Raw genomic sequence first — 9,621 nt, 5'->3', positions numbered from 1 at the left:
CTTTCAGTGGAGAGATGGACAGTGAGACTAGTTGAGGCCACTGACTCAAGCAATGCTGATGGCGCTTTGCAGGCGCTGCTGCACAACACAGCGAACGACGGCCAGGGAGTGGGGCAGCGTGGGGTAGTGGCCCATTCCTGTTTTGCCTCAAGAGGCTAAGGGGGATGCAATGCCCCTGGTCACAGAATCATAGAGTTGGAAGGGACCCCTGAAGGATTGTCTAGTCCAACCCCCTGCAATGGGGGAATCTCAGCTAAAGCATCCATGACAGATGGCCGCCCAACTTCTGTTTAAAAACCTCCAAGGAAGGAGAGTCCACAACCTCCCGAGGGAGCCAATTTCACTGCTGAACAGCTCTTACTGTCAGAAAGTTTTTTTGTATGTTTAGTCGGAATCTCCTTTCTCGTAACTTGAAGCCATTGGTTTGAATCCTACCCTCCAAAGCAGAAGAAAAACTTGCTCTATCTTCCATGTGACAGCCCTTAAGATATTTGAAGATAGTTATCATATCTCCTCTCACTCCCCTCTTTTCCAGGGTAAAAAAAAAGGTAAGTCCAGTTGCAGACAGCTCTGGGGTTGTGGCGTTCATCTTGCTTTATAGGCCAAGGAAGCCGGTGGCGTTTGTCCGCAGACAGTTTTTCTGGGTCATGTGGCCAGCATGACTAAGCTGCTTCTGGCTCAATGGAACACTGAAACCAGAGCAGTGCACGGAAATGCCATTTACCTTCCCGCCAGGTTGACAGGAGCTGGGACTGAGCAACGGGAGCTCACCCCGTTGCAGGGATTTGAACCGCCGACCTTCTGATCGACAAGCCCAAGAGGCTCAGTGGTTTAGACCACTGCGCCACCCGCTATGTTTAGTATAAACCCATATGTTTAATCGGAATCTCCTTTCTCGTAACCTGAAGCCATTGGTTCAAGTCCTACTCTCCAGAGCAGGAGAAAACAAGCATGCCCCCTCCTTCATGTGATAGCCCTTAAGATATTTGGAGATGTCTATCATATCTCCTCTCAGTCTCCACTTTTTCAGGCTGAACATATCCACCTCCTTCAAGTGCTTTTCATAAGGTTTCCAGATCCTTGATCATCTTGGTTGCCCTCCTCTGCACATGTTCCAGCTTGTCAACATCCTTCTTAAATTGTGGCGCCCAGAACTGGACACAGGATTCCAGGTGTGGTCTGACAAAAGCAGAATAGAGCGGTACTATTACTTCACTTGATTTGGACACTATGTTCTGTTGATGAAACCTGTTGATGCTCTAGGAAGGTGATACCTACAAACAGGCACTCACTTCATCAGTGTTCTTTATGAGCTGCCCCATCGGTTGCTCACAAGATGCAGGCAGTTTGGGTGATTTCAAAACTTATGTAACAGCCAAGCCTTCCGCCACTTATGAGATCAAGATATTTGCATAGGCTCTTGGACCATGTGGGTTCCCGCAGGTGTCCCCACTTTCAGGTACTTGCTGTGGAGCTTAACCGTGGGCTGAAAGCAGCTCTGATTGTTCCAGAAGTGGGGGGAGTGCATGGTTTGTGGCATGTTGTATTACTCCTTCATTTGTAGCCAAGGAGTTAAAATCCTCAGTTATTCTGAAAAAAACATAGGCAGATAAGGCCATACACAGCTTGAACGACCAAGGAGGACGCGTGATCATTTCTCTCTCTCTCTCCTGTCCAAAACAAAATCTGACTTTATCTTTTTACTGTGCTGTTGACAACAAAATAACCAGCTTTTGGTTTAGTTCACATCTAAGCACACAAAATCCCAAGAGCTTTGGAGAACATTTATTCAGCTGGCTGGGGTAAAAAAAACAAAAAAACCTGTGCTAAATTTATTGTAGAAGTTTTTTTTTATGTATAAAAGTCACACAGAAATCACAAACTGTGATGTTAATAACTTTGCTTGTGCATAAGGCAACCAATTAATTTGGAACCTCTCTCTCTCTCTCTCTCTCTCTCTGTGTGTGTGTGTGTGTGTGTGTTTGTGTGTGTGTGTGTGTGTGTGTGTATGTATAAGCAGGACTATGAACTTGCTGATAGGCTCCCTCCACCCACCAAGCAAACTGGTAATGTTTGAGGACATTCCATAATAGCACCAGCTGCCATGTGGCTACTTGTAGACAGTGGTAAGGCTTCATCAGTTTTTAATGGCTCTTAAATCCATCACCTTTTAAATAAAGGATAATACTTTTGGGATAATACATGTGCATGGTTAATATTCTTAATTTAAATATCACTTAGTTCAATCACAGTTCTGAGTTTATCATTGTTTTGGATGACTTGTAAAAAATGATATTAATGCCTCTGGCTACTGCTTGAAAGAAAACAATGTCAAAAGCTGATTTATGCCTTTGGTCAAATGCTTGCTTTGAGTTTCATCCATCTGTTAGAACACACAAATTTACAGAAAGATTAATTGGTTCATAGAAGGTACATCTTGTTAAAGGGTCTTTCCTTGTCTAACTGCCTGTCTAGCTGTCAAACAGATCATTGCCCTGATTAAAGCTGCTCAAGGAAAGGACTACTAACCAGATGAATGATTAATAAATGTATGACCATACGAATTAGAAATATCACTTTAGATGATGCCACATTTTGATGACATGGCAAATTAATGATCTGTGATAAGGATATTTTCACTTGGCTTCCAGATCATATTTTTCTGGCATTTTTTAAGATTTCAGTTATTCTTAGGTAAAGTGCAGCAACAGTTGTTTAGGAAAGTTTCTGGCTTACTATAAACACCTGAGATGTGTTGTTGTTGTTGTTGTTAATAATAATTGAATTTATATACCACCCTATACCTGGAGGTCTCAGGGCAGTTCACAGAATAAAATCAAAATATAAAACCACAAAATACATAATCAAAATAAAAGCAACAACCCAATAACCCCCACCGCCAAAAAACACATTTTAAAAGGGCATAGGATCCTCACAACATCTAAAGTAAGACTATTAACAAACATGAACAAGAGCCACTTGTTGGAAATACCATGATCTCAGAAACGTTTGCAGCAATATTTATTGGCAACGCAATTGGCCAGGTGCCTTTCTGATACAAAGACAAAAATAGCTTTGAAAAAAGAGTGGGAAGGCAAAAGCTGCCCAGAGTTGTTGAGCAATAATAATTATAGTAATTTCTAAAGTGTCTCCTGTGGCAGAGATGCGGCTCCTGTCCTCAGGCTGTCCTAAAAAGACAAAGCTACAGGAGGGAATACGTAGAGGACGGGCATCCTATCGGCAGCACCAGAAGTAGTGAGTTGTGCAAGGATTCAAATCTAGTTGGGGCCAGGCTGATCTTCCCCTGCTGGGGTTATTGCTAGGATGGAAGTAGTACAACTACCCCCGTTTTTTATACGTTACTACTGGATTATGCAGGGAACGTGGGTGGCGCTGTGGGTTAAACCACAGAGCCTAGGACTTGCCGATCAGAAGGTCAGCGGTTTGAATCCCCGCGACGGGGTGAGAAACAGCCAGAATGTGAGAGATCAGGCAGTTACTAAAGTTTGTTCTAACTCCGATTCATAAAACCAGAACCTTGATTCCTAATTCCTCTAGTTCCACACTAATGTGTGTAACCGACAGCTCCAAAGAATTCACAGCAACTTCTAGAAGATGAAAAAGAGACTCTCTTTCAGTAACGCTGACTATGTACACAACAGCTTGGAAGTAAAGCTGACTGGACTGCAGATTTGATGATGCTATGCTCCGAAGCAGCCAGAAGGTGTCTAGGTCTCTCTTGTGCCTAAGATGCAGGAGCCTTTAAAACAGGGAATGCAGGGCCTGCAGCAATACATTTTGTGGTGAGTAGAAAGTATGTTAGAGGAGGAGGGGAATCCCAGACGAAAAGTCAGGTTTGCTGCATTTTAACATCACATATATAGGATGTTTATATATATATATATATATATATATATGCAGGTTTTGGTGTCCTCGGGTGTCTTCCCGTGTAAAAGTTGGGGTGTCTAGGCGACGTTTCGACGTCGCCTAGACACCCCAACTTTTACACGGGAAGACACCCGAGGACACCAAAACCTGCATTCCTGTACCCGTGAAAATCTACGAAAGCAAATATATATATATATATATATATATATATATATATATATATATATATATATATATTATGTCCTAGTTATATACATTATATATATATAATGTCCTAGTGCAATGGTTCTCAAACTTTTTTCTCTGGGCCACACTTTCAGAATAAAAATTTGCTCATGCCACAACCAATTTTTGTGTGTGATAAGAAACACAATGAAAATCAAGAAGAAACCACTCATATCAGTGCTTGATTTATAACACAGAACACAACCACTTTATAATATGATCATGGGACATCCAGAAAGTATAAAACATAAGAACATGAATCATTCCCAAAAGTAATAATAAACGAGCCTCTTGCATATGTATGAATAAAAACTCAATGAGGGGTGTTGAGCTTGCTATTGCCGGATAATCTCATATTAGGTATAATTTGACACAAACAAACTCTCATCTCCTCATCTACATAAATAAGTTTTTCTCTTTTCTGATCTTTCATATTTATCAGAGTTGAAAATTCCTGTTCACAATGATATATTGCAGATAATTTTAGAAGAATTGCCAATGCTCTTGAAGAGAGGTGTGGATACAGTTTCTGGTTGTAGATACTATATATATTAATACTATACTATAACACACTGAAATATTTAAATGCTTCGTTGATTCTCCTTGACCCTTCCTGACGCACTTGCTATCCTCTCCTGCCACATCCTTGCAGAACCACGGCCCAATGCTTGACAGTGAATCCCAAAACATTTGTACCCATGGGGAAGAACATTGTACGGCATGAGCAGGATTTCATCTTACTGAGCAAATGGGTAGTTAACGGACAGAGACTTATTATGGTCCCAAGTAAAGGTAAAGGTAAAGGGACTCCTGACCATTAGGTCCAGTTGCGGACGACTCTGGGGTTGCGGCGCTCATCTCGCTTTATTGGCCGAGGGAGCCGGCGTACAGCTTCCGGGTCATGTGGCCAGCATGACTCAGCCGCTTCTGGCAAACCAGAGCAGCGCACGGAAACGCCGTTTACCTTCCTGCCGGAGCAGTACCTATTTATCTACTTGCACTTTGACATGCTTTCGAACTGCTAGGTTGGCAGGAGCAGGGACCAAGCAAAGGGAGCTCACCCCATCGCGGGGATTCGAACCGCCGACCTATTGATCAGCAAGCCCTAGGCTTTGTGGTTTAACCCAATGTGCCACCCATGTCCCTCATGGTAGATACCTTTATTTTACCTTTTACCTCATGGGAAACTTGTTTAAATTCTGACTTTGTCATACCCGGAAACATCTCTGGTCCACTCTTACTCCTTCTATCTGCCAGCTGGGCTACTGGATGACTAGAGCAGCTTTGGAGGAGCTGTTACTTACACCCATTGGCTGCTCCTTTCAATGGTTAGAAGAAACAGTAGCTGCTGGACTTGCTTCAAACAGCACTTCTGCAAAGTGCCTTAAGAGGCTCAGACAGGAGTACAGGGACTTTCTTTAAGCGCTTTGCAGAAACACTGTTTGAAGCAACCTCTTCCCAATCTTTAAACAATTGAGAAAAGTTTAAAAGAAGAGGGAAGGCTGCTTCAAACATCAGTTTTGCAAAGTGGTTCAAGCAGCCTTCCACCCTGCTTTAAACATTGTTTGACTGATATGGAAGTGGAGGGTGGCACTACTTCAGAGAGGCTTCAGAGGCCACACGGGAGGGTGTGGGCTGCAAAGAGCAAAAGGGCTTTGAAGCCATTGCAGGTTCCCAAGAGTCTGAGAGGTGGGCGGCGTAATCTCCATGTCAATCATGTGGTGTCATGACAACCAATTCTCTTTGTTTAGGGAATTGTTTTGTCAAGAACAGAACCCTCCAACAGACCGAAGTGGTACAGCCCCCAAAAAGTGAGCACTAGGCCAGTCACTGCCATTTTGTTGCAATAGGGTTGCCCTGCTCCGCTTCCTTGAGAGCTGCCTCCAGGCTGAAGTCTTAGGAAAACATGGGAAAATGTTCATTTGCACAGAGGAAACAGTGAGAAATTTAAACATTTGCAAGCATGGAAACTCATGGAGGTGCTGAAAAGAAAGGTCACACTCCAGATGAGATCACTGTTTGACAGAGTCACTCTAGAAGGATGTTTCAGGAGGACTCGATTGCAAAGGCTACACATGACAGAACTCTGGGGGTTTCCTTTTCAACGTGATCAAAAGGTTGCTTGGCTTGGCAAGAGACTTGATACAGATGCTGTATCTGGTTGAAAATTGGCACTTTGAATTTAGGAACCTGCAGCGTTCGGACTTACTATATAATGAATCTCTAATTTATTGCCCCTAAAGGTAATAGAGCAGCCCAGGCATGATGGCATGATGGGATGTTCTACAGGCTAGTCTCACAACAGCTGCTGCTCAGGCCATGTTCAAAAAAACAACAACCATGACACATATGAGTTATGCAGGATGACTATGGGGAAAGGAAGGGGGGGCCTGGAGCTCTAATTGCACGACTCTATTTTGACAAATTAAAAAATGTGTAACATAAATTAACCTATGACTAGCCTGCTTGTTGGAAAACCAAGGATTGGATGGCCTATTGACTTATCCAAAGGTATTATGGCTATTTTCCAACCTCTCTCTCTACCCTGGAAATAATCAGTATGGTTGGATAGTGTCTTCGAAGCTACAAACATGAGTCTGACCAAACTGCGGGAGGCAGTGGAAGACAGAAGTGCCTGGCGTGCTCTGGTCCATGGGGTCACGAAGAGTTGGACACGACTAAACGACTAAACAACAACAAATATCCGAAAAGAAATTGGAAAGTAATGCAGCGTCTTTTGAAGGTAGAGCTAAACTGATCTCCTTGTCTCAATTTAGAGTCAAGTCAGTATTTAGAAGCTTTCTTGCTGAATGTATGGAAAAACCTTAAGTGTCACCTAGTTTATTCCTAGTTACCTAGTTTACTAATAATTTAATCAAGAGTAAAGGTAAAGGTAAAGGAACCCCTGAACATTAGGTCCAGTCATGAATGAATCTGGGGTTGTGGTCTCATCTTGCTTTACTGGCCGAGGGAGCCAACGTTTTCCACAGACAGTTTTTCCGGGTCATGTGGCCAGCATGACTAAGCCGCTTCTGGCGAACCAGAGCCACACACGGAAACTCTGTTTACCTTCCCGCCAGAGCGGTACCTATTTGTCTACATGCACTTTGAGGTGCTTTCGAACTGCTAGGTTGGCAGGAGCAGGGACCGAGCAACAGGAGCTCACCCCATTGCGGGGATTCGAACTGCCGACCTTCTGATCGCCAAGCCCTAAGCTCTGTGTTTTAACCCACAGCACCACCCGCCTCCCTTTCATCAAGAGTAGGAGGTTAAATTTAAAACACTTCTGCATTCGTCCCTATAAAGGAGCTGTGTGCATGTGGAACCTTCTAAGCAGGACATGAAATAAATTCTGGGAGAAATTCTACTCACTTCATAATATAGTTGAGTATTATAAGGTGGGCAAATGTGACCTTGAAGTAATCACAAAATTATGCACCATCACTAATGTAAAATTTTGTTTCACCTGATTTTAATTTCAGATAACATTATTCATCAGATTTTGTCCTTTAGTCCTCTGGCTCATAATGACTCTTCCTTATTTCTATAATCATGCTTTATAAAACGTAATATATAGTTTCATTGCTCTACTGCACAGTCTTACCTGACATTTCAAGTAGGCATTTTGCAGTATTTGATAATACAAAACATATAGCCTGTAGAATACAGCTGCCATAAGCTCAAAGGCTATACAGAAAGCAGAACAGGAATGTGAATTAAATGTTTCTACAACGCACATCATTTCCCCTTCTGGTTGTCTCATAGACCATATATGGGAATCTTCTACCGAACAAACCAGCAATAAAAACTCCACATTGAATAGACACTTCTGCAGCAACCAAAGGACAATGCTTGTATAATTTAGGTGAGAGCTCTTATTTATTACTGTGAAATTATGGTGCACTTTAAAGTACTCCTTATGTGCAGAGAGCAGAGGAGATTCTTAAGCTATTAACATTTGATCTCCTGCTGTCATTAATCAGGTGCAGAATGTAATCTAAATAATGTGTTTGTACAGTGTTGTCGAAGGGATAGATTTGCAGCCGGGCTTTGAACTTACTAGACTTCACTTAGAGACAACTATTTTACTTTTGACAATATCCACTTCTGGCGGATGTTGCTCTGATTATTTTAATTTTATGATGGGATGTTTTCAGTTGAGGTAAAACTTAATTTTTAAACAATCCTGCAAATACTTTCTCTGTTTAATCATTTCCCCAGTTTAGTCATTTTTGGAATTGAGATATTGCAGGTTAGGAATTGGTTTCCTGGAGTTCAAACGCTGAATAAACAAAAGATAGAGAGAGGAGGAGGAGAAGGAGGAGGGAGAAGGAGCGGGGGAAGTGAAGGCGGAGGTGAGAGAAGAGCTTGTTTAATGTAAAATCTGTCATCTTTGTTTCAAGGGCTATTGCCATTGTTTGAAAATTTAATGTATGCTGGTTGGGAATGAAAAATTCTGTGCTTCTGTATGTCCATTAGGGGAATTTGAATTAGATTCATCCATTAAATCTTCATGAAGAGAATTACTAGTGAACAGATCTGTATTCATGGTGCGTACACTTTCCTGAAAAAACTAAACTTTTCATGTATGTGTGAGTGAGTGAGTGAGAGAGAGAGTTTAAACTATGAGCTAAAAGGTACATTTCTGGCTTTGAACGATGTTGGTGCAATGGTTGGGTTCAGATGAAATGACAATGACTCCCCTTTCTGAACTCTCAGTTACTCAAAAAACACCATTGGAAATCCAGAAACAACCAATTATCAACCTGGCTTTGTACCAAAGAGATGGTGATCTTGGACACCAATCAGTTCCTCCCCAAGAGGCTTTTGTGAGGATGAGAAGGAGCTGCACTACATATCAACATCACAGTGAGGTGACAAACAGCATTAGGGTGGGCTCAATGGCACCTTGGAAGCAGATTCAATTTTCATCTTGCACTTACGTTCATTGCTGAATACGGTTGCTCTGGAGATCAATGTACTGAAGTGTATCTTATATCTGTATATAAAATCTGCATTTAATCCCTGGTTTGTCTGTATCATTCTTCGGCCTCTGAAGAGGCCTATATCTATATCTGAGTGCCTTCTATGGAGGGCTGGTGAATATTGAAGTGTCTGGGACTGTAGTGTACCATATGTATCATATACTCTTCATGTTCACAGTGCGCACGGCTTCAGCTCACTTTTGCATTTTCCTCATACCAGTGCAGCAACTCGTCCTCTACCTGCTGAATATTCAGGGCCATCTCCACCCTGCTTCACCGATCATCTATATCAAATCACTAGTTGCATTGCCATTATATGAGTGTTTTCAGGCAGGGAGGAACCTTAGTTCCACTCACAAGTGAATAACCAAGCGAGATATGCTACCACCTAGAGTTTTTGGAAATACTAAAGGTTCAGAAAGTAAGCAAGTAGGCAAGCTCCACCTCATCTCAGGCACGTTGACTGAGAAGGCCACCTAGAACATCAGGGGGACATGGAGCATTATTATTTTTATTAAATCAA

The 9,621-nt window shown here is 42.2% G+C and overlaps 1 long non-coding RNA gene across 2 annotated transcripts; it reads left to right on the top strand.

Annotated features, from left to right (window-relative positions):
• The first annotated feature begins 2,017 nt into the window (after nt 1–2,017).
• Nucleotides 2,018–9,135, top strand: LOC310825228. 2 transcript variants are annotated; one of them, XR_014555176.1, is made up of 3 exons: nt 2,018–2,126; nt 7,879–7,978; nt 8,833–9,135. It is a non-coding gene; the product is annotated as an uncharacterized lncRNA (long non-coding RNA). The 2 variants fall into 2 exon arrangements; XR_014555177.1 differs by lacking the exon at nt 2,018–2,126 and adding an exon at nt 3,481–3,803.
• Nucleotides 9,136–9,621: the final 486 nt, after the last annotated feature.

Source organism: Podarcis gaigeae (genome assembly GCF_964106915.1).
Source record: "Podarcis gaigeae genome assembly, chromosome: 9".
In the NCBI taxonomy this organism is placed as follows: domain Eukaryota; kingdom Metazoa; phylum Chordata; class Lepidosauria; order Squamata; family Lacertidae; genus Podarcis; species Podarcis gaigeae.
This window is presented reverse-complemented; position numbering and strand designations above follow the sequence as displayed.